This window comes from Saimiri boliviensis, chromosome 2, assembly GCF_048565385.1.
Source record: "Saimiri boliviensis isolate mSaiBol1 chromosome 2, mSaiBol1.pri, whole genome shotgun sequence".
Lineage (NCBI taxonomy): Eukaryota > Metazoa > Chordata > Mammalia > Primates > Cebidae > Saimiri > Saimiri boliviensis.
Window position 1 is genome coordinate 171,688,486 of NC_133450.1, and position 26,447 is coordinate 171,714,932.

At 36.6% G+C, this 26,447-nt stretch overlaps 1 protein-coding gene across 4 annotated transcripts in view; it reads left to right on the forward strand.

The window, feature by feature from the left end:
* Positions 1-26,447, forward strand: part of ADAMTSL1 (ADAMTS like 1) — a 982,413-nt gene that overhangs the window by 610,054 nt on the left and 345,912 nt on the right. The gene's annotated exons all lie outside the window — the stretch shown is intronic.

Sequence of the window (26,447 nt, forward strand, 5' to 3'; positions counted from 1 at the left end):
GATATGACAGTTTCATGTAGTGAATAATCATGCTGCACTTGATCTTAGCCAAAACGTCAAGAAACAATAGTGAATGATTATAAAAGAAATCAAGCAGGGTAATGGGATAGAGAGTGGCACGGGGATGGTGCGTGCCCTACATGAGGTGGTCAGGAATTTCTCTCTGAGGTGACATTTAAACGTCCTTAGTATGTGTGGAAGGTGAGGCATGAAGCCGCCCAGCTTATTTGGGGACCTGTGGGTCATTTTGTCAGGTGCAGTACAAAGTATATTGTGGGGAAAGAAGTGGGCTATTTATCTGTGCCGAAGAGTCTGAACTTACCCCTAGATGTTATTTCATAAGAGACATTCTTAGCCTCTTGCTCGGGTGATGAGCTTCAGAAGAGCAGAAGGTTGAAAGAAGACTCGGGACCTCTGTCTACCCTTTCTGTGCATTTCTCTTCTCCCAGGCTCTGACTGCCAATCTCAGATGAAATATATACAAGGCAGGAGAGGGATTTCTTAACCTGAAGTAGGAAGATTCTTAAGGGAGAAATAAATCCCAGTGGCAAGGATGTTGGTTTCTTCCTAATAAATGTGCCAAATTCCCCACCTACTAGAGAGGACTTCCAAGGACACCCAGGTACTGCTTCACCCTGCCGCACACTCACTCTTTCCAGTAGTGGACCAAAGAAATGCACTTCTCCCCAGACCCATCCATGCTTCAGTCTTTCTTGCCACATCCAGCTGAAAAACAGAAATTTCTCTCATACTATGTAACCTCCCCTGAGAAAGATACTGCTCTCATGTTAAAGTCAGATAGGACGTGTCTTTTCCAAGTCACTTTATGAAGGCTTGATTTGTGCACTGATATAACAAAATTGGGACCAGGCTCTCCTATCTTATAGAGTCTATATACATTCTGCATTTGGACAATCTCTAAAAGGCTATTACAATGTATAAGTGCCCAGGTGTGGTGGCTCACGCCTGTAATCCCAGCACTTTGGGAGGCCAAGGCAGGTGGATCACCTGAGGTCAGGAGTTCGAGACCAGCCTGGCCAACATGATGAAACCACATTTCTACTAAAAATACAAAAATTGGCTGGATATGGTGGCGGGCACCTATAATCCCAGCTACTTGGGAGGCTGAACCAGGAGAATTACTTGAAACCAGGAGGTGGAGGTCATGGTGAGCCGAGATCACACCATTATACTCCAGCCTGGGTGACAAGAGTTAACATCTCTCTCAAAATAAATAAATAAACAAACAAACAAGTATAAGTGGGAGGAATATGGAGAGTGATTTAAAGGATGTGTTTTTCACTTTTCAATCCCGTGGATACTGATGACTTAAAGCAGTGTTATATAGCAGAAAGAATATGGGCTCTTCTGAGTTCTGAGCTGCCACTTACTAGTTATGTGCTTTCAAACAAATTTATTAACCTCTCTCAAAGTCAGTTTTCTTACCTATAAAAATATCCCTCTAACATATGTACAGAGAATGTTAATATTAATGGTAACTTTAAAATTGGAAACAAATAGAGGATTACTACTTAAATAAGGTAGGATATGTTCATAGCATGGAACACTACAGTCATTAAAAAGATTAAGGTGGATCTATTTGTACAAACCTATGAGTTCTTTCAAATTATCTTTTTAGGAGTTTTTTTTTTTAAAAGCAGGTTGTGGAGTAATACCTATAATATGATCTCAGTTTTAAAAAATCCCCAGACTGAAATGTGTCTGGTTGTGTGGCACCATCCCAAGGTCTTGAAGGACACACATCCAACTGATCACCTAATACAGAGCAGGGAGGGACTGAATGAGATAGAGAGACTTTCATTTTTTATTCTATATGCTTTTATAGTGTTTCAGTTTTTTATAATGAACACATATTCCTGTATTTGTAGCATAATTTTAAAGAAGACACAAGGCAAAAAGAAGAAGAGATTGTGGGAAGAAATTTTATACATAATTGAATTTACATTTGTTTTTGAAACATTGAAGAAATTCCCTACCGCCTCACAGTGTTCTGCTGAGGAGTATGTGAGAAAATGTCTAAAATGCACTCAGCCTGGTACCCGATTCAGTCATGCCGGCTCTGCTCTTCCACATTACCTGTTACGGTTTGAATTATATCCCCACCCTGTTATGTGTTAGAGTCCTAACCCTGCCCCACGCCTCAAAATGTGACTATATTTGGAGTTGGGGGTCTTTAAAGATGTAATTAAGTTAAAATAAGAGCATTTAAAGACCAAGATGACGGGTGGTCTTTAAAGAAGAGATGAGGATGCTGACACACAGAGAGAAGACGTGAAGACACAGACAGAAGGGAGCCTTCCGCAAGCCAACGAGAGAGGCCTCGGTAGAAACCAACCCTGCAGACACCCTGCTGTTGTCCTCCTGGACTCCAGAATTGTAGAAAAATTAATTTCAGTTGTTTAGCTCACCCAGTCTGTGGTGTTTTGTTACGGCAACCCTAGCCAACTGTTATACTACCTTCCTTCAACTTCCTCCTCTCTTCTGGCAAAGTACTCTTTCTGAAAGACTACGTTTTTTTAAAAAATGAAAATTAGATCACTTTGAAATTCCAAAGATCAGTCTTATTCTATCGCCATCGTGGGTAATTTCTCCTGATTATTTTGCTAAATGATAAGTTCCAGGTATTCTGGGAGGAGAATGTTAGACCTCATCTCTGGCGGAACTGCAGGCTTAAAATGGCCCTTCCTTTGGATGAACCCTAGAAAAACAGACTTCCTATACAATGCCCAGTTTATTAGGCTGGACAGTCAAGTCTCTGGCAACTATCATGGCTTGGCTGTTCTTTGGCCAAATAGTTGGTTGGAATTGCTGTATATTCTCAGAATCATATCCTAGGGGACAAATCAATATCCACCAAATGAAGTCTAACTTACTGTAAAGCCAGGATGAATGTTGGATGGTGACTAAACTCATTATAGGACGTTGTGGTTTGTGTGTTTCTCCTTCTTGGAGATGAGAAGTTGCTGGAACAAAAGGATGTTCTTTAGGCAATACATCTGCAAAAACATCCTAATTCCTCCGATTTGACCCACAGCTTTTATTTTGTTTAACGATAAAATTAGATAACAAAGGGAAACAAGGTTTCAGAAGAGAGAAATGATGAGTGACTTTGTTTCTCTGAGGGCAGAGCCCCTGTCCAACCTGTGATAACATCAAGGCTAAATAAGCTTTCAGTATCTTGCCAATAAATTAATCTCTAAATGCAAGTATACAGCATGCCATGTGGACAACTGGAGGTTGACTTTAGTTTAAAACACATCATTTCTTTTTCACCAGTTAAACACTGAGCGTTTAGAGTAATGGTTGGAAATATTTGCAGCAATTACTCTGGGAAAAAAAAAAAACCTCATATTTTATGACTAACTGTTTTATCATTTGTGGCATAAAGAAATAAACATTATTTTAATGATTCACAGATTCCTTCGTTTGGTGGAGCTGGTGGCTATAGATCTCCCTGCAGTGCTTGCTGCCAGGCAGCTGGCCAAGGTCACTGGGTGCCCCCCAGCCCCAGTAGGTTAGGCCTTCTGCTTTTCCTCTCCCCTCGGCCTTCTCTTGACTGCAGCACACATTTCTTTTTTAATGCTTTTTCTGACATGTCTTCATTTTACTCCACCTTATTCTCTCTCCTTTCCCTTCTCCTTAATGTGTTCTCAATTTTTTATCCTCTGCCTCAACTCTGATTCTCTGGGGAGGGGTCTGGTATGAACACTAACCAGTGGAAAGAACACAGGCTTGGGGGTTCTGTTACTTACTAACTTTGTGGTTTGGGGCAAGCTCTTCAACTTCTCTTAGCCTCAGTTTCCTCAATCTTAAAAGTGGAAATAATAGTGATGCTTAGTTTGCAATGTTTGTTTATAGGAATCAGTGCAATAATGGAAACACATGGGAAGTACTCGATAAATTTTAGTTCTTTCTTCCACATTACTTTGGTAAATGTCTTAAAAGAGACAGAGCCCAGTGAAACCACAGCCCACAGAATCACATCAGCATTAAACATTTCCTTCCAGAAAAGTTCAATTCCTTAGCCTAGGACAATTTCACTCTTGTCCATCACTCAAGGTGATATTTTAAAAGTCCAAATTGTTGGGGAACATATAAAAAGGAATATATTAATAAAACTAATTTCTGCTTAGCGGCATCTTTCTGGTATACGTAAAGGGTCATGGGAGATACTTTTCCCCAAATTGATTGTAGTTTTTTCTCAGCCAGCGTCATCCCATGGAGACTGTCAAAGGGGGATTTAACAATAGTTGTAAATGGCCTTTGAGTGATATCAGTCGGCGTTCCTGGCCTGGAGAGTCACATCTTCCAGCTCACTTGTGTGATGCTGACTGACAAGCAGTCAGCCACGTTACTGTCTGGTGGATTGATGGCTACTGCCAAGCATCTCCTTTCCTTGACTCTTAGTATGAATCGGAATGCCTACTTGGCCAACCCAGAATTTCCCTCAATATTCCCATGATCAGTTGTTAGTAATACTGAGACCCTCTCAGCTAGACCTAACTCCTATTACTAGTGATACAGTAATGACTAAATGTGTATTTGAAGAAAAGAAAAATCATTCAGGAGCGCAACTTTCAATTGATGAAGAGAAAGAATGAGTCCATCATTTTTTACAGGGTTGAAACTCATTAGATTGAGAAAAGCTTGATATGAGTCCCCTCTCCCAGCTAGCTCCATAAGCTTAGGCAGACAGCTTTCACCTCTGCCTGCCACAATTCTCCTTATTGAAATGACAGATAAAGACTGATTACATACCTCAAAGAGATCCTGGCAAAGTCATAGACTCACAGGATATTAGAATTAGAGAAGAACTAGTATATTTTGGGTGTCTGCCCCCCCGTGCCAGGCATTGTACCTTATGACTTTTTACCCCCAACTCATTTAATCCTCACAACCACCTTGAAAACTGGGCATTACCCTAATTTCACAGATAAAGAAATGGGAACATTTAAAGACATGAAATGCCTTATTAAGATTACACAGCTAAGGAGTGGTCCTGCCAGGTTGGTAAATGCCAAAGCACATGCTCATTTCCCCATAACACCAGGAGGTTTATGGATGATCTAGACTCTAAGTCTCATTTAGTAAATAGCAAAACTGAGGTTCGAAAAGTTTAACGCTCAGGCATTTTTACAATATATGCTTTTTTCTTAAGAAAAGAGATATTCAAATAGCAATTATAATTCTTCAAGGCTAGAAGTATATGAATGGCTGAGAATTTTAAATGTGCAAAATTAAATACAGCAGAAAAAGCAAATCCAAGAATCTTTGCCGAAAACAGCTCTCATTCCCTCTCTTTTGAGCCTCTCTGCCTGTCAAGACGATATAAATTTATTAAGTCAATACTCCCCAGAATTTACTTTCTCAAGTCCTAGTTTCTGAATTTCATAAAAAGTACACTGGCCTCTAGTGAACCAGATAGAAGCTTGAAGCAGGGATTTGAGAGTGATTTAGAAAAAACTTACTACTGCAGTTCATCCCTTGGCAGGGTGCCCTATGGAATGAAACCAAACAAGCTGCCATGCCTAGGTTGCTAACGTGCAGATACTTGCCTGTGCTCAGCCTGGTTTCAATGAGCCTAGAAATGATAAGCAGTATCAAATCTTTTGATTAACACCAAAATGTGCTGAAACCCAAGCAGCATGAACTTGCAGGTCTTTCCCTCTAAGAGATCACTCACAAACCTTTGTGCTGAGTACTATAAGCAAGGGCCATTATTTAATTAGTTAACGAGCTTTTGTATTATAATTCTAGAAATCTTGTCCTTCCTATGTTTTCCTTTGCATTTGAAACATTCCCTTCCTTTTCAGAGGAAATTGTGAAATTTAAAGAGGTTATATTTGAGGTTTGGCTGTATTTTTCTTTTTAATCTTGCTATGAGCAGTAACTGCGTATGGCTGTTGGAGAGTGTTTAGTTTGGGTTTCAGTTCGGTTAAGGATTTTGAGTGAAATATGGTCATCATAGACAGAAAGCTAAAAAGGCATTATTATTTTCATTATTATTATTTTTTAGAAACAGGGTCTCGCTCTGTCCCTCAGGCTGGATGGCACAAGTACAATCATAGCTCACTGTAACCTCAAATTCCTGGACTCAAGCAATCCTCTCGCTTAAAAAGGCATTATTAGGTTCCTTTTCCTTTAAATCTTCACTGAGCAAATGTACTTTATAGCTCTTTAACACCCATATCCAACAATATACCAACATCCCTTTCCTAAGCAGTATATTCATTACCAAAAACTCCCTCCTTCCTCAAATAGAAGTTTTTAAAAGAAATGATCACTATGTTTTACAATGTGTAATTTATAACTTTTTAATTTTTTTCCTCCCATTAAAATATGACTAGGATTTATTTAGTTTGAATTGTTATAAATATTGGAAGTAATTTAGACAAACTTCTCAATTCTTATAGAGCATTATTTTGAAAAAAACTGTTTTCAAGCTACTTTTTTTTTTTTTTTTTTTTTTTTTTTGAGACGGAGTTTCGCTCTTGTTAACCCAGGCTGGAGTGCAATGGCACGATCTCGGCTCACCGCAACCTCCGCCTCCTGGGTTCAGGCAATTCTCCTGCCTCAGCCTCCTGAGTAGCTGGGATTACAGTCACACGCCACCATGCCCAGCTAATTTTTTGTATTTTTAGTAGAGACGAGGTTTCACCATGTTGACCAGGCTGGTCTCGATCTCTTGACCTCGTGATCCACCTGCCTCGGCCTCCCAAAGTGCTGGGATTACAGGCTTGAGCCACCGCACCCGGCCACAAGCTACTTTTTATATTTGACTTTGTGACTGGGCAGTGAAGTCATGCAGCTAGATTTCTAGGCACACCACCCCTATTTCATTCACAACAACCCTGCTTTTAACCACTGTATTTATTAGCATCTTATGTAGATTTCTTTGGAAGAAAAATAATTATGCAACAACAAAAAGAAAGTTTGAAAACACCTGCTTTATGATATCCCATGACGTCTTCTGAATTTTGCACAGCTATTTCTAGGTAAGAAATTCTCCAACAAATGTCTGTACAATTCTAATTGCCAAGAAGATGTTTCTTATAGAAAACCAATGTGTGCTTTCTTATTACCATTTAATTTAGTATAACCAGATAGTTTTTGAGTATGTGCAAAGCATTGCTTTAGGAGCAAATGAAAGTAAGGGAACTTATATAAGACTGTACTCTCAAATGTTTTAAAATTGGAGGGAGGAAGAGAAGAAAGACAAAAATATAGATAGGGTTCAATGCAGAATAAGATAAATTACAAAAGTATAACAGAAGAGCTCAGAGGACTTGTATGCAATCCGTTAATCCTCCCCTTTCCAAGCAAGCAACAAGCACAGATTAAATATAAAATGATAAAACCAGTGGCATAGCCAGGTTCAGAAGCAAGAGAAAAATACCCATGGGCCAAAAATGGAACATAAATGCAAGATGGTGAATAGTGCTGATTTCATAGGCTTTTTGGCTCCAAGATTGGAATTAAGCAAAGATTGGCAGTAGCTTGACTCCAGTAGGATATCAGGGTTAAATTTCCTTTACAGAAGAAGCAGGACCTAAGTCAGTTAGAAAGCTTGATGTCAGGAGTTTTGAGGAGACTCTCTGTTGTGAAGACTGTACTTTTAAAAGAGACAGAGACGGTTGCCAGTTACCTAAGGTGAGAGCTTTATCTGAAATTGTGGGTCTAAGAGAGGCTGGTTAATGGACATAGTTACCACAGCATGAACTGAAAGTCTACCAAGCTATACTTGCCCTCTGGGTGTGGACTTGCATTTTCTTCATTATGGATTAAAACCCAACATTTTAGTACAGTATCTGATTCTGGACTGGGGGCCATGTGAACCATATGGAGATAATTATAAAACCATTGGAACAGGCAAGGACAGAGAGAACAAAAGTAAAACAAAACATCTTTTCACTAAAAATGAGCCTGCAAATAAAAATTCCAAAACACAGGAAATATATATATATATATATATAATAGCAAGAAAGCCAACAAAATTAACATTCACTCCAGATAAAATTCTGTGAAACAGTTTGTCAAAGACTAAAATTAATAAAGTCAGTCCGCTTTATTCATGTGGATCCTTGCAATTGTGAATTTATCTACTCACTAAAATTTACTTGTAACCCCCCAAACCAATACTTACAGTGCTTTTGTGGTCATTCAAGGGCATGTGAAGCAACGTGAAATCTTTGAGTCGCCGAATGAGCATGTTCCCAGCTGTGGTTGAACAAGGGACACTCTGCCTTCCTGTTTGAGCTCTTATACTGTAAACAAGTGTCCTTTTTGCAGTCTATTTAGTGTCAAGTTTTTCACGTTTATTTTTGTGCTTTTTTGGTGATTTCATTGTTTAGAACAGTCCCCAAACATATGAAGTGCTGTCTAGTGTTTCTAAGCTCAAGAAAGCTGGGATGTGCCTTATGGAGAAAATATGTGTGTTAGATAAGCTTCCTTCAGGCACGAATTACAGTGCTGTTGGATATGAGTTTCATGTTAATGAATCAACAATCTCTCTAAAGAGTATTTAAACAGAAACATACATAAAATAAGGTTATCTACCAATCAGTTGACTAAAATGCAGTGACCCGCGACTCTCGAAGGTACTGTATTTCTCCCTAAGTGCAATGGTTCATTATTTTGCTAATTCAGTATTTATGGTAATATTCTAGAACATAACTGACACAAATAATGAGAATTGACTTTATGTAGAAAAGAAACACATTAAGAAATACCACTTTTGAAAATAAAGAATAAATTGGGGGTAAAGACCGAAATAAAGTATTAAATAGATGGATAAAGAAAATAAATTATTAGAAACTTGCAATTCAAAAATCTAGTCATTGAAATAAAAATTTATCCACAGATAGGATCAATTCCAAACAAGACACAAAGAGAGAACTAGTGAAAATCTGAAGATAGAAGTTAGAAGTTTTACCCAAAATACAGCCCAAATTTTCAAAATATATATTATAAAAGAAGCCTTAAGTGATACAGAGACTGAATAAAAGTTTCCAATATATATCAAATAGGAATGTTCAAAGAGAATGAGGGGGGCAGGATTCCATTTAGAATATTCCAGAAAGGAAAAATAAAAGTTATCAGACTAGAATTGCAATGAAAATGCAAAACAGGAAAAATAAGAATACATAACCAAACATATCATGATCCAACATCAGAAGGAGATTCCAACTTTAGGGTAAGGGGGAAATAGTGAAAGCTACCAGAGAAAAGACAGAATACCCACAAAAGAGGGAAACTTAAGAGTAAAGGCTGAAACTTCTCAGTCACATTAGAGTCTAATAGATGAGTTAATATCTTCAAAATATGAATGGAACATCACTGTCAGTGTGGAATTTTCTACCCTCAACCATCAATGAAGAGGCAAAATATACACTTGTCCTGATCTACAAAGATGAGCATTTACTACCCACGGACTTTCACTAACATAATTACTATAGGCAATATTTGAGGAAGAAAAATATAGGAAAGGTGGGCAAAAAGAAAAACAATGGTGACCCCCAAAGGGATATAAGAATGAGTATATGTATGTATGCATGTTACATGACTTCTCTTCAATAATATTTCTGGTGTTCTTGTCCTAGCAATTATCTGGGAGTATTGAACTTCTCCAACCTTTTGAAGTTAGGCATGACCACATATGTTGCTTTGGTCTCTAAAATGTGGGTTTAAATGAATTATGCTACTTTCTGGAGGAAGCAGTCAAGGGCCGGCATGAGAGTCCCCAAACTCGCTCTTTCTTGCTCTAGTGACCAACGAGCCTATGTGTCCCGAAACTTTGCTTCTCAAAAAGCAGTTTGGGGTCCAGCAGCATCAAGATCACCCCGGTTCCTATGAGAAATAAATAACAAGTATCATCTTTGGCCTGCAGAATCAAAATCTTCAGTTTAACAAGATCCCCGGGTGACTCGTGCACATTAAAGGCTGAGAAACACTGTTCTGTCATCAGATGGTGCATCTTCTCCCAGCCTGGGTCACTGAGTTACCCCACAGATGACAGCTGCTCTGGAAGGACATTTTATAAGTGAGAAATAAGTATTCATTGTGTTCAACCAAAGAGATTTTGGAGATAATTTGTATTTTCAAAATCACCCTAACTTATCCTGATGTCTACAGTTAATATGGTAGACACAGTGGTCTCCAAAAATATCTATGTCCTGATCCCTGAAACCTGTGAATATGTTACATGGCAAAAAATAATGTACTGCTGTAGTTAGGGTTGCATATCTTAAGACAGGAAGAATATCCTGGAGTATTCAGTGAGCCTAATGTAATCACACAGAGTCTTAAAAGCAGAGCACTTTCCTCAGCTGGAGGCAGAAAAGACTGTAGCAAAAGAAATCAGATATTCTAAGCACAAGAAGGTAATCCTGTAGTGTTGTTATTGGCTCTGAGATGGAGGGGGCCATGGCAAGAACCACAAAGAAGTTTCTAGGAGCTAATGGTGGCCCCAACTGATGCTTAGCAATGAAGTGGGGCATCTGTCTTACAACCCCAAAGAACTGAATTTGGTCAACATCGTCAATGCAGTTGGATGTGGATTCATCTCCACAGCCTCTGAAAAGTAAGCCCTTCCAATGCCTTGATTTTGGTCCAGGGAAATGCTAAGAAAAGGATCCACTGAGCCATGGGTGGCTCTGTACTACAGAATCGTGGGTGTCTGTACTACAGAATCGTGAGATAATAAATTTTTGTTTTAAATACCTACATTTATGACAAATGTTTATGGCAGCCATAGAAAACTAATAATTCTTAAGCCAACTGCTGACCATAACTTTGGTGGATTTTCTTTTTAACATGTTTCTGTATTACCAACATTTCATTGTTTAGTGTGTGCTAAGAGCCCTCTTGTACGTGGGAAGAAAAGGGAAACACAAGTTGAGTTTATATATTTTAGGAAATGCAAGTTTAGATGTCTATTTTAACATTTAAAGTATTCATTAAAAGACTAGAAATACAATCTATCGCTTCCAAACTAGCAGAGAAAATCTAGAGAAGAGAGCTTTATCAATTTAATAGAAGCTAGGAAAACAGAGAAAAGAATCAAAAAGGATAGTAAACAAAAAATACAAAACAAAATGCCAAAGTTTTCTAAAGTGGTGGTTTCGGTCCATACTCCAACCAGAATTATACATGTTCTCTTTGCTTCATATCCTTGCCAGTGCTTAATATTGTAAGACCTTTTCATTTCTTTTCCAATCTTGTGGGTGTATTCCTAGAGTATACCCAACTTGCTCATAATATATTATATTGCTTACCTACTTCTTGTTTTGATTTCCTAATAATTTGTTTAGGTCAATTTGCCTCTATGTTTATGAGTAATTTTATTTCTTATATAATTCTTACTTAATTTTAATAAAAGGAATTGGGAAATGTTTCTTCTTTTTCTAGTCTTTGAAAGTTTATTTTAGATTGAGATTGTCTGCTCCTTTTGTGTGTAGTAGACCTTGCTTGTAAAATTATGAGAAGGTATTTTCTTTGGGGGAAGATTTTTCATTACCAGTTAGTTTTTTTTTAAGGCTACATGCAGTATAGCATAGTGCCCAAAAAATGAGTTTTGGAGGCAGCCTGTCTAGGTTCAGTCTCAGCTCTGACTTCCTAACTGTGTAGAAAGTAGTTCAGCCTCATGGTCCCTCAGTTTCCTCATTTGCAAAATGAGGCACATAGGGCTGTTGTGGGGATTTCATGAATTAATATATGTAAACATGTAGGACAGTGCCTGTCATGTAGTGAATTCTGTAAGTATTTACTTTTTTTTTTTTTTAATGACAAAGTCTCACCCTGTAGCCAGGCTGGAGTGCAGTGGCGAAATCTTGGCTCACTGCAACCTCCACATCCTGGGTTCAAGCGATTCTGCTGCCTCAGCCTCCCGAGTAGCTGGGACTACAGGCGTGCACCATCACACCTAGCTACTTTTTCTACTTTTAGTAGAGACAGGGCTTCACCATGTTGGCTCGGATGGTCTCAATGTCTTGACTTTGTGATCCACCCACCTCTGCCTCCCAAAGTGCTGGGATTACAGGCATGATTCACCGCATCTGGCCAGCATGTACTTCTATTGTTATTTCTCTTTCTTCTTGAATGATGTTTTGTTTTTTTTTTTTTTCTCATTTGTCTAAGACTGTTTTCAAGTATGATAGCTTAAAGTAGGTTGAACTTTTCTGTAACTTTCTTTTTTACTCTGGCTGTGTCTGCATCTCTCTCCCTATTCGCATCTCTAATGGTGTTGGGATTTCTTCTTCGTTAAGAAAGAAGAAATTCAAATTTCATCATTTAATAAAGTTTATCAGAAGTTTATTTTACTGTTTTTTTTCAAGTAGCAACCTTTCACTTTGTTGAGCCTATAGTTTTTATATTTTCTGTTTCATTGATATTTATATTATTTTCTTTAATCTACTTTCTTTGAACTTATTTTATTGTAATTTTTGTAATTTCTTAGGTTTGAAGCTTGATATTTTACTTTTCAGACTTTCTTGTTTCCACAGAAATGTTAAATACAGCTTTGGCTGCATCCCACAATGTGATAAGGAAAATCTTCATTATCATTCAGTTCTAGGTATTTTTAAATTTCCATGTGATTCCTTCAAGTCATAAATTATTTACAAGTCTGTTCACTAACTTCTAAATATGTGAGGGTTTTACATTTTTCTTTATTAATCTCTAACAATTGCATTGTAATTTTTCAAAAAATGGTCTTTTAATTCCATTTCTTTGGAATTTGATGAGACTTTGGTGACCCATTATCCATGTGTTCTTTTAGAAAACATGTGTTCTCTTGATCTGGAGTGTAAATTTCTATATGAGTATATGAAGTGGTTTTGAATGTGTTTATTAAATGTCCTAGTTCTTCAATGATTTTTTAAAAATACTTGAGAGAATGATTTTTTAAATCTTCTACTTTATTAGTTTAATTTGCCAATTTCACCTTGTAGTCTATTTGAGTTATTTTGGACTGTCTTATTAGATAAATATACATTTAAAATTGTTTGATCTTTTGGGGAAGTTAATCTTTTTTCATAATTTAGTGACTATCTTTATCAGTAGTAATGCTTTTTGCCTTAATGTGTAGTTTATCTGATATAAATATCCCCCTTTCATTTGGTTAGATCTGTCTCATACATCTTTTTCTATTCTTTTACTTCACACCTTTCTCTATCTTTAAGTTTATAAATATTTAATGTAAACATATTTTTAATTTTTAATCTTATAATCTTTACTTTCTTCCATCTATTTGCTATCACTAAGATTACTGATAAAATTGAACTTATTTCTGCCATCTTACTTTCTGATCTCTATTTGTCCTGCTTTTCCAAAGCTTCCTCTTTTCCTCTTGCCTTCTTGGAAGTTGTCACACTCTTTTTTTTTCTTATTATAACTCTTCCCTCTACTGGTTTAAAAGTTTTATATCCATTTCTGTTTTTTTTTTTTTTTTAGTAATTACCCTAACTTTGACTATGCATACCTAAAGTTAAATAGTATCTATCCCCACCTATCAAATAATTTGTGTCTCTTTAAACACTTTGATTACCCCCTTCAGACTTATGTGCTATTGTTGTCAAGTGTTTGAGCTTTATTCTTCTTAACTCACAGATTAGACACTTGATATAGTCAAAGTTTATTTAGATATGCTTGAAAACATTCTACTTTATTTGATTGCATTTTTTCTCAGATCATGGATCTTCAAGGATCACTTTCCTTTTTATCTAAAGTATATCCTTTAGACATTCTGTTAGTGAGGTTCATCAGAAGTGAGTGCTCTTGGTTTTCTGTATTTTGTTTTTCTAAAATATTTGTATTTCATGTTCGCTCTTAAAAGTTAGTTCTGCAGTGAAATTAACTTTGAGTTGACAGTTATCTTAACACTTCAAAGAGAATTGTCTGTTGACTTCTAACTCCTATTGTTGCCATTAAGAAGCCAGCTGTATTCTAATTTGTTCTTTATCTTTTCTCCCTGACTTCTTTTATATATTGTTCGTGTTCAGTAGGTATCTATGATCTTTGGAGAAATGAATTATTATTTTATTTTATTTTATTTTCATTAAACTTCTGAGTCTGAGGATTTGTATTTTTAATTATTTCTGAAAAATTCTCACAAAATTATTTTCTCTCTGTAATTCACATTTCTTAATCTGTTATCACTATTTTTATATCTTTATTTCTCTATCTTTTATTTTATATAATTTCTTCAACACTTTCATTTAACAATGTCTCTCCCCAGCTGTATCTAATATGCTTTTTATTCCACCTAAAAATTTCTAAAAACAATTATATCTGCACTTATATGAGTTCTGTTTTTTTTTTTAATTTACATGATGACACTTGTTCTTTGGTTACTCTTTCAAAATTCTCCTTAAAAATGTCCATAAGCATGTTAAATTTTTTTATTTTGTAACCTGTGTCTGATAATTGCACTATCAGAATTTTCTATAGGTCTGATTTTTTTGTGTCTGCTGTCTCCTTTTCATGTTGCCTTGTTTCCTCATGTTTTATGATATTCTTATATGCTTTCATGATTGTTGGCATTTAAGAGGGAGTTCCTTGTAATCTGGGTTACGATGTGTACTTCCTGGAAAAATTTACATTTGCTCTTGAGGAAGAAGATGTTGGAATGGGGTGACCCAGTGCTAATTCGGGACAACTTGACATTCCCAGCTGTCTGTACTAAGTGAATTGTGTCCAAATCTCTCATGAGTCTTGTTAGAAACTCTAATGGAAACTTTACCCGCAAACTTTACCCATGGCCAACCAAAGATAAGCAAGTTTTCCCTATTATTTATGTAGATCTGAGTGATTTTTAAATTTTGCTTGTTTGTTTATGTCATCCCATTTTATTTTATTTTTTTAGAGAAATTATAGATTCACAGCAAAATTGAGCAGAAAATAGAGAAGTTTCCATATGTCTCTGCCTAGCACATGTACAGTCTCCCCCACTGTCAATGTCCTGCCCAGTGTGGTACATTTGTTAGAATTAATGAGCCTACATTGCCACATCATCAGCTAAAGCCCATAGCTTACATTAAGGCTTACTCTTGTGTTGTCTAGTCTATGGGTTTTCACAAATATGTAATGAACATATCTCCACCACTGTAGTATCATACAGGATAGTTTCACTTCCCTAAAAGTCTTCTGTGTTGCACCTACACATCCTCACCTCCCCGTGACCCCTGACAACCACCTCTTTTTATTGTCTCCTTAGTTTGGTGTTTTCTAGGAGCTGAGAGTGTTCTTCTTTTCCTAGCTTATTCTTTCTCTGAGGGTTTTGCCTTCGAGTCCTGGCACTATGAGCAGATCTTCTTCTTCCACAGCTTGCAATCCATCGGCTTTATCCACCATTCCCTGCTTGTATAGGCTATCAGAATGGAAAGTTCAAAACTACCAGAAACTGGCAGATCCTTTTAGAATCGACTTCCATCAACTTCCTCTCTGGATTTGTGCCTTCTTATTGTTTTTGTCTCTGAGGAATCTTCCTTGCCAGCCCAGCTGTGCATTAATAATTTTTAAATTTTTTATTTATACTTAAATCTGTTACTTTTAGTCACTTGTAGTGAGCAGCTTTCTCAGAATATCTAGTCCTGCATCCTGTTGTAACTGGAAGGCCCTTAATTCATTCCTTGATGAGTATTATCTAGCATTCATTTTGTATCAGGCTTTGACTAGGCCCTTGGGTTTTCATTGTTTTGGAGGGCACAGATAGAAAAACCAACAGTGAATTAAGTCCAAAGATGAAGGTATACACAGGATGCTATGGCATTCAGAGGGAGTTGCCTCACACAGGTTGAGAATAGGGAGTTGTCGAAGAAGGAGACCAGGAAGTGATACCTGAGACTTGAAGGAGTTACCCAGGGGAATAAGATGTGACCATATTGGATCGTGTCAGCCAGAGGAGTGAAACATTGAGACAATGGCAAATATGCCAACATCAAGTGTAGGCTGGATGGTGATGAATAGGAAGAAAAGAAGCTAGAGAAGGCAAAGCTGGGTCAACTCCTGGCAGAAAGTTTGTGAGGTGTTTGTTGCACCATGTAGAAAGGAGAAAACAGAGACAGCTCAGCTCTCAGGATCCATAAGGAATACTGATGACTTGCATGGTGAGAAATAGATTTGACATTCTTTTTCCTTTACTGCCATTCACAGATTCAGCCCTAAAGAGAGACAGACTAGGAAGGGAAGCTGCCTCTGTCCAAAAGTAATCGTCCACTTTTGGATTGTCTGCCCCTCTGCCTGTAATTCTATCATCAAAATAAAAGCTTGACTTACGATGTTAGCATCTATCTTCCCCCTTTAAATTGTGAGCATCGTGAAGGCAGGTAATATAACTGACATTTTACTGTAACTGAGTGCTTGGTAAGTGACTCTATGTTTTTTAACATATGTGGTCAACAGTTATTGAGAGTGATTAAGTGGAAAGCATTATTAATCATTACTAATTCCATAAGTAATGAAATTAGTAATTCCATTACTCTAGATAACTTTTGTCAGTTTTCCCCTCTTTACCTTTATCTAAGTGCAGCCCACTGAAGGAAATGTAATTTTTATAAGAAAATTAACTTTGGAGCCTAGTACTATTCAGGATGAGGCTGGTACTAAGAGGCTATGCTGCAAGCCTCAAAGGACAGTCTAAAAGCGCTGGGTTTTAGAGGTCAGAAAACACATTTTTCCTTTTTTTTAAGTTTCTTAAAATATGTCCATGCTCCAAGATCAACAAACTAAGAAGTATGAGCACATTTGAACAAAGTTGAATGTTGTCATCCATTAAACTTATAACCCAGTAAATTTGGCACATGATATTGTTTGATTAGACTCATATGCTAAGCCACTCATATAAGTCACTTTAATTAAAAATATATTTAAGGAAATTATATTTAAGGCAGTTCTAGAGGCAGCCAGGTACAGCTTTTAACCTTTGCTTTGGAAAGAATTGTCACCATATCTATGATGAAGCTTTTGGAAACCTGAAATACCTTTTTATGGGGTCATTTTATACAGTACTAACCATGAACTTGGGTAGTTGTAGGAGGAATTCTGATCTAGAAATTGGAAAGAGATTAGGGAAGGAAGTGACAGGGTCATTAAACTCTTTCCATGCTTTCGTCCATATGAACCCTACTTCTTTCCCCTCATTCCAAACTCTGTAAGGAAAAGCCCACATAGTCTTCACTAATAGCATGAAACAGTCTAAGAACTCCTTGTTTTCTCTTTTTGGACAATGTGGCATAAGAGAACACCCTTTCTCTTGCCAAGAAGATTTGCATTAGTGGTCTAGATTAGAGTTTACCACCCAGAAAGAAATGGGGGTGAGAGAAAACTCTTTTCCATTCCAGTGATTAGAAAATAGATGTCCTTCTCTTTCACCCATAGACCTGGAACTTTCTCTCAGGTGAGAACCACCTCCAGTTCTAGAATCATTCTTCGATGAACTGGTTCAATAGTGATTAAAATAAGAGCCTGACCTTGGCTTTGCAGGAACTAACCCAGGTTAACCTTGAGTTGTATGCTACAAAAATGTTACCAAAAGAGGCATTTCAAGTCATTCGTGGTGCTATGTTGCCTGCCACCAGTAAAGGAGCATTGATTAGATACAGTGCCAGGAAACACACAGTGTTGTCAGGATTCACTGACAGCCAAAAAGAAGTTAAGCCTGCAGACAGTATCAGGTGGTTTATCAGAGACTGGGAAGGAGAGAAGGTGAAGAGAAATGCTAGAGTCTTCTCTAAGTTGTCCAACACAGCATTTATCTTTTAATTGCTGTAGAAAGTGTCTTTTTCCATTTTTCTTATAAATGACTGGCATAAGAACCACATGTTCCATGAAGCAACTGCAATCTCCATATTTGCAATCTAGCAAGCCCACCCTTTCTCACTTGCAAATAGAAACATAAGAAACTTGTTTTGCAACAGACCCAAGGAATAGTGACAAGGAATTTATGTGCTAAAATATCTCCCTTATACTAGTCCTTTTCACAACCTCACTTTGCACCACAAATATTTTGGTAAATGCAGTCTGAAAACAAAACACTGTGTAATTGTGTGCATATAAAATGAAATTGTATGCTTTACAAAAAGGATTATGAATTACTCCTTCAGGTATGCTAATTGTAAGGAGGTGGCAGAGAACACTTATTTTAGACTATGATAAAAAATAATAAAAGGTCAGAAATGCTGATTGAAGAAAAGATACTGCTAAATTGGAGCCAATTCAAAGAAAGGGACTAAAAATAATAAAAAGCCTCAAGGAATGAATATTTTCAAAATTGAGAGAATTTAAGACTCTAAAATGACAAACTACAACCAGTCTTAGAAATACCTCTAGGGAACTGGATTCCAAAAGTCTGCATTCTTCAAAGGAGAAAAAGTAAAAGCACTGAAACAAAAGCTACCCAAAGGAAAAAAATGAACTTTTAAAACTAAATATTTTTACTTAGATCAACCCTCAGATGCCTGGAGACATTAAAAACTAGCCTGGCAAAGCGTTTGTTTTCAGATAACAAGCTATAATAGAGCAAGGAAGGTGGGGTTGATAATTCATTATATCACACATTTCTTGTGTCTTATGTCTGGACCTGAATGAAGACATTGGAACAGTTTAAAGCTGTTTCATTTACCTATAACTAGTGTTCTTTTAGTAATCACATAGTAGGACACACCCAAAGTTTGAATAAATTAGAAGGAGTTTCATATTTTACAAGGTCGGAGAGTTGAAAAGGTAAAATTTCACCGAGCATGAGCTTGATCCATAGCAAGGCATTAAGATGGTTAATGACTAATTTTCACAGGCACTCATTTCCCTTGAATATGTTATTTTTCAAAAGAGTCGAGAGTTTGAGGGGAAAGTAAAAGAAATCTTTAAACCTTTTGCACCAGGAAACAGAACAAATTAAACTATATCTAGTATACATGAAAACATGGTGCCTGAAGCCATTTAATCCTTGTCTTCAAAAAAAACCTTGTTGGCATTTTCAAAAAGGAGGGAAAATGAGCCAAGAATGACCTTTACCTACTATGGCACCATCTTCCGAAATTGACCCAATATTCTATTCTTTGCACTTATAGTGATGTGTTAGAGATTTAAATATTATGCTCTTAAAATATAACAGAGTTGTCTCCACACAGACTGTCTAGACAGGGCAGCAACTGTGTCTGTTTAATTTCATTTTACATAGCAGCTAGCAGTTCTACACAAATAAATGCTTTTGATGATAATGTTGATGTTAGTATGAGCAGGTGGCCAAAATTTGGGGGATAAAGCTTGGTACCTTAACATGAGTACTTTACGGTGCGTGCATGTAACATTAACTGTTATATAAAATTTACAGATGTCTGGCTATTTTTTAAACAATAAATGATTTCAGCATATTTTATGTTTCTTAATATTGGCCTGTTAAATTTGTTTACATGGAGAAGGAAATATCAATCTGCCTATTCAGAAACTAGGCAAGACTCCCTAACCAACTTTCCGAGGGTCTGAAATATATTAATATTCTTGTAAATTTATTCTTGTAAATTTTTTTGAAAGAAAGAAAAAAATTAGATATTCCATCAATTAGAAAACTGAGATTTAAATTCCTGCAAGACTTATGAAAGCAGAACCAGAGTTCTCACAATAAAAAATATGACCTCTGTTTCCTTTATTCAATGTGTTAGTCATTCTTTCAACAGATATTTAAATACCTGGTATGTAACAGAAAGCCAAATGGGAAAAGATTCCTGTCCTTTTGGGTTCTGCTGTAGTAGAAGAAGACAGACAGTAAAAAAAATTAAGCACAATAAATGAGTAAATTATCTGATATACTTGAAGGTGACTAAGTGTTATAGAAAAAGGGAATATTGAGCTGGATAAAGACGAATCAGTAGTGGGAGTGGGGTTGCAACATTACATAGAGTAGGCAGCCTAAGCTTCATGGAGGGGATATTTGAGCAAAGACTTGATAAAGGTGAAATAATTTAGCTCTTCGGAATCTGAGCAAAGAGAATTCCAGGTAGAAAAGATAGCTAATGCATGCATCCTAAAGTAAGAGTGTTCCCAGAGTGTCCCAGAAGAAGCAGTGCCTTGATTTCAGAAAACTCAAGGGTGACTGGAGCTAAGTGATCAAGGACAATAAGATGTGATAGGCCTGAGGGATGATGGGGCCTCTCATAAAATCATTCTGGCCACTGTGTTGACAAAAATACCAAAAATTAACCAGGTGTGGTGGCACATGCATGTAATCCCAGTTATTTTGGAGGCTGAGGCAGGAGAATCACTTGAACCCAGGAGGAATAAGGTGCAGTGAGCTGAGATCATGCCACTGCACTCCAGCCTGGTGACAGAGCCAGATTTCATCTCAAAAAAAAATGGTCTGAGGATAATAGAGTTGATATTGACTAGGATGAGGAATGCTGCAGGCAGAGCAGATTTCATGGGGGCAGGAGGAGAATCAAGGATTCAGGTTTGGACATGATAAGTTTCCAGTGTCTCAGATGTCCAGATGCCAAGTGAGCAGTTGTATACAGTAGACCCCCCCTTATCCTCAGGGATATGCTCCAAGACACACAGTGGATGTCTAAAACTGTAGCTAGTACCTAAGACTATAGATACTAATACAGATATTTTCTTATAGATAGACACAATGCATGTATGCGTGTACTTATATAAGAAAATATAGATATTTTCTCATACATCCATATGATAAAGGTTATAAATCACATTGAGAGATTAGCAAAAATCATAAAATAGAATTTTAACATTTAATATTATACAATTATTATAGCAATATGCTGTAAAAAAAACTCTATGTGTTGTTATAACCGTATTTTAACTGTGCTGTTGTAACTATGCTATTATAACTCTATTGTAACAACACACTGTAATAAAACTTATTTTAATGTGATCTCTTTTTCATTCTCTCAAAATATCTTATTGGACTGTGCTCACCTATTTCAAATTGTGGTTGACTGCAGGTAACTAAAAGGCCGGAAAGTGAAACCACAGATGGGGGGACTATTGTATATAGGTCTGAATTTCAAGAGAGAAGGTTTGAGTTGCAAATAGAAATTGAAATATTGATTTTTTTTTCTGAGAACAAAATATAGTACATTGGATTTTATCGATGGATATTTGCTTTTCAGTGGTTTCATCTTAACTTTGAATAAAAGATACAGAAAGCCAAGTAATAAACATCAAAATATCTAAAAGAGGCAGCCTGTCATCTTACTTAGGTGTGCTAAAAGATTTGAAAACTTTAGAGGAGATATTTTCCAGAACCTTTATCCATTTATTATAGAGCAGCATTTTATGGTAATTTTTTCTTGCCTTATCATCAGTAAATTGAGGATTTCTAATATTTTGAGGGTAAAACAACTGGTAAGATTTTCTAACATCATCTAGCAGCTAGTAAATTTCTATATATGTTTTTATTATAAAGCGGTAATCCAAAATCGTTGGAGGACAGAGTAGATGCTTGCTAGGGAATTCTATTTGTATTTTTCTTGCACAGTAACTGTTACTGAAAGTGAATGATTAAAACAGTATGGAGGAGCAGTTTGAGGTTTCAAAGCACATTTCTAAGAGAAGAAAATGAAGTCAGAAGCATGGATTTTTTTTTCAGTTAGTACAGTACAAATAGTCATCTGAATATGATTTCCAGGGTTCTTGATACTATCAGATACGAATATTGATTCTACATATAAAAACATTAATAGCATGGCACTCGTATAATCGGTTAAACGAAACAACAAAATTAATAGAATAGGACAACCACTGAGTATTTAAGGGCAGAGGAAAAGCAGAGGGATGTCTCTCTGAAGGAAAATGTCTTCTTTAAAAAGAATGAAAATGAAGAAAAATTAATGCTTCTCCTGACTCTGAATCTACATTCTGTATATTTTTCAAAGCCATTTTAAAAACCTTTTATATGCTGCCACCTTAGCTGCTGCGATAGAATCTTTTACGTTTTACTCAGTGAGTAAACTCTGGGAACCCTGACCCTCCTTTGTCCCACAGTGTAATCTGATCTACCATCATCATCAGGGGACATCTGGGATCCATCTTATCTTTCCCACTGGATAGTTGATTAACCAGAAAATGTTTTGAATTGGATTCATATATGGCAGAACTCCATGGACTTTATGAATTATAATGTGAGCAAATAAAAGGTCAGATTTTATTTTTGTGCTTTTAAAAAAGAGCACTTGACACACTTAGAATTGAGTGCTTAAAACTTGCGGAGAAAACTGATTATATTAACGGCTAAATACAGTAATTCATGGAATCATGTGATTATTTCAAAGAAAATAGACTTTTACAGTGAGGAAGTCTTAGTCCAATAACATGACACAGAGCTGTCAATCCACAGTTGTCTTTAGAGTTTATTAGAAATAGGCAGGAAACCAAGAGAAAAAGTATTAGATTGCTTTCTCTTGCTCCATTGCTATTTGCTGGCATTTCTGGAGATGTATGAGGAGCTGGACGTTGGGAATCTTTAGTCCTGTGCATCCCTCCCACACTGTTATTTTTTGACAGGTTCTTGTTAGGGGATAGAATGCATTTGGTCCATATAGCTACTAAACTTTTTAACTATTTCAATTGTCTCCATCAATGCTTTCTATAAGGCAAGTTCAGAGTAAAATGTATAAATACATGTAAGCATATATAAATTATAATTCATTTGTTTTATTCCTTATTTTAAATATCCCAATTTAAAGTTTTTTATTCTTACCAGTAGGGTTTTATGAGAGCAGAAATTCCACATTGTGTATGTTGACTACATTCTACATTTGGTATTCCTTAAAGAAAACTACCTCTCATGGTTAAAACTGGGTTACTTGTGATATCGGAAAGCATCTCTCCAAAAGCTAATATTTCAAAGATGATGCCCAGTAAAAGATGTTAACTATTTTTCAAAACAGTTAGGTTATCAGTTTCTAAATCTGACTTTTAAAAGGATCAGGGTCAGGCACAGTGGCTCACACCTGTATTTCTAGCACTTAGGGAAGTAGAGGTAGAAGGATATCTCGCCTCCTGGAGTTCAAGACCCATCTGAGCAACTTCGAGACCTGCCTGGAGAATGAGGGGCAAGACCCCATTCGCCACAAAAAGGGGAAAAAAAAGACCAAAAAAAAAAAACCCATAAAAGGATTAGGAAGTATAATGGTTTCATGGACCAACTTATAATTAAAAACCAAAAACTTTGTAGGTGGTAAATCTCTATACAAATTATTTTTATTAGCATCTTGTGGAACAAGAGGTTACAATCACTGCTTGAGTTTCCACTCTTGCAGCTGGATGATCCCAGATGCATTAGGGGTTCAATAGATGTCTTGAGCCATGCTTGAGATATTTTGGGTTCAAACAAAGAACGTTTTGCCAAATCCTTCTTCCCCTTAATTTTTAAACATACATATTTCAAGGGAAATTTGATTCATATGTTTCTGATTCATTTACACTTAAATCATGAAAATGTTATTTTGTAAAAGCTATTTGATGTCCAAGAAGCTTTCTGAACCTGTTTTATGAGTTTTCCTAAGTCCCTTTTCTTAAAACAGGAAGCTGCATTTTGCCAAGTACAAATAAACTCAAACACCAAAAGGTTCAAGTTCAGTTTCCAACTCTGAACTCCAGGTTTTAAGTGCATTCTCAATTTAGGAAAATATATTTTTCCCACCCCTACAAAAATACGGGTGGAAGGAACGACAGTAGTGATAAAACCGAGTAAACATGTTCATAAGCATTATCATTCTCAGAGCTATTTCTCTAGTTGTGAAACCATGAACCGTGTAACAGGTGTTGTTGAAGCCATTGGATGCAGGTGAATTGCAAAGAAGAACATCTGTCTGCATGTTGATTCTCTAAGATGTGTCTAAATATGTTTACTGTTTTTGTCACAGAAAACAAAACCTAAAAGTCTTAACATTTTAACTTCATTGTTTTACCTTTGACTGCCTTTAGGTCTTATTTGTTTTAGGAAAGGTGGGAAGAATCAACACAGATTATTGAACAGAAGGGACTCATGGGAGACTCTGTAGGAGTTTTATGTCTGTACTATGATGATACTGCGTTATCAATTTAAAAAAGTAGTTGACACTTTTTTTGGAATTGGAAACATTCAGAAAATTATCTCTGGTTCATATTAAGAGGTCTCTTACTTGTTTGTTCCCCTCATTACTTCAAAGCAGAGGTGATCTAGCCTGACCCTTCCAGCTGTTTTACTTGTGTAGAAAAAGGAGGCAAAGGAAATTTTAAGAGGGGTTTGGAGTTATTCCAAACAATTTCCTCAATGTCCTGCTTTATTGTATTTCAGTATAATAAAGTACTGTATCTTCAATACAATATACATTATGTTTTCATTACTACTGAGTAATAAAGTGACTCCTGGAATGATGGGTATTATCAAATGAAAATACTGTATTTAAACATTGCTGAACTGTCAGTTCAACTGTAGAAGCTCCCATGCAATGACCAGGAACTTGTGGATCATATAAAGGTAGATTTATTAAGCTTGCTAAGTAGGGGAGAGCAGCACCTTGACAGAGACTCTACCACGTCTCAACTGGGAAAATTTAAGGAAACCTACATGTAGAGATTGGGGGCTGTTGTGAGTTATAGAGCTGTTTTAGGGCAGAAGTCAGTAAGTGAGGTTTAGGCAGATATTGGTAGAATTTTGTAAATTAGGAAAGTGGTAGTCTTGCCTTTGGAATGTGAGTTCATAACGAGTTAATGTTAAATCAGTGTCTCTGTGTTCTAGAACTTATGGTCTGACAGGAGCTGGTGTTAAAACATTTAAAGTTGTTTGTGGCCAGTTGTGGTGGCTCATGCCTATAATCCCAGCACTTTAGGAGGCTGAGGCAGGCGAATCACCTGAGGTCAGACCAGCCTGGCCAACATGGTGAAACCTTGTTTCTACTAAAAATACAAAAAAATTAGCTGTGTGTGGTGGCACACACCTCTAAACCCAGGTACTAGGAAGGCTGAGGTGGGAGAATTCTTGAATCCAGACAATGGAGGTTGCAGTGAGCTGAGGTCACATTACCGCACTCCAGCCTGACAGAGTGAGACTCCATCTCAAAAATAAAATAAAATAAAATTGGTTTGTATTGTATGTCATGGTTTGATATAATTTACCTGTGTCATAATTCATAATACAGTTTTTCTGGTCGTAGTTTTTATTTTACAAAATAAGTAAGCAACATTTATTTATTGAGGGATTTTATTTTTTTAAGATGGAGTTTTGCTCTTGTTGCCCAGGCTGGAGTGCAATGGTGCAATCTTGGCTCACCGCAACCTCCCTCTCCTGGGTTCAAGCAATTCTCCTACCTCAGCCACCTAAGTAGCTGGGATTACAGGCATGTGCCACCATGCCCGGCTAATTTTTTGTATTTTTAGTAGAGACAGGGGTTTCACCATGTTGTTCAGGATGGTCTCGATCTCTTGACCTCGCGATCCACCCACCTTGGCCTCCCAGAGTGCTGGGATTACAGGTGTGAGCCACCGCGCCTGGCTATTGAGGGATCTTAAATAATTTAAACTGCATCCTATTATCTAAAAAATTAAAAAGTAATGAATTTTAATCATAGTCTTTTCAGACAATATTCAAAATGTTAAGCATTGCTGGGTACCTATCTGTGTATCTATACCTGTGTTGTATACATTATTCTTTTCCTTTACTACTATGTTTTATTCACTCTGAGAACACATAATACTAACAGTAAAATGTCTTTGAGATTTTATATTGTATTTTGAACAATTCTGTTTTCATCCTAAATGAATATCTAATTGTTTCTACCCGACATTGCCTAGAATTTGTGCTCTCTCAACTACCAGAGCCTAATATGCTACTTAATAGTATCACAAACGTTTGGAAAAGAGTCCAGAATTCCAATGCTGTTCTTAGAATGCCGATTTAAATGTAAAGAGATTTTTCAGAGAAAGAAACCTTATATAAGAGAACTCTCGAAATGATAATGTAGTAACAGGGAACTGTTGAAGGCCACATGGAAATCTTTATTTAAAACAAAAAATTAGAATAAAAGCCTTTCCGCACCTGGAGAGCTGACGACAGTCTTCCACAGTAAATCCTAATCTGAAGGCAGGTAGAATAAAATAAACCTATCAAAAAGCCTTTCCAAGGGATAGGCGATATTTGCCTTTTTAAAGTTAAATCTTATTTGCTTTTACTGAGATTTATTATTCATTAGATAATGATCATTGTTAGCCATAGTTTTACATTTAAAATTGCCCTTTGTGATACTTACATTGAAAAGATTTTTATTTTCCACTGGTCTCTAACAAGATGATTTAAAATTCAAATTGAGAGAATCTCCTAATACTCCATCCCTTTGTCTTCTGAGGCCTCATTAAATAATCGTAATAATAGCTCCCATCTACTCAGTATATTCCCTGTGCTGATATTTGGCCAGCATGAGCTCATGAACTCACAA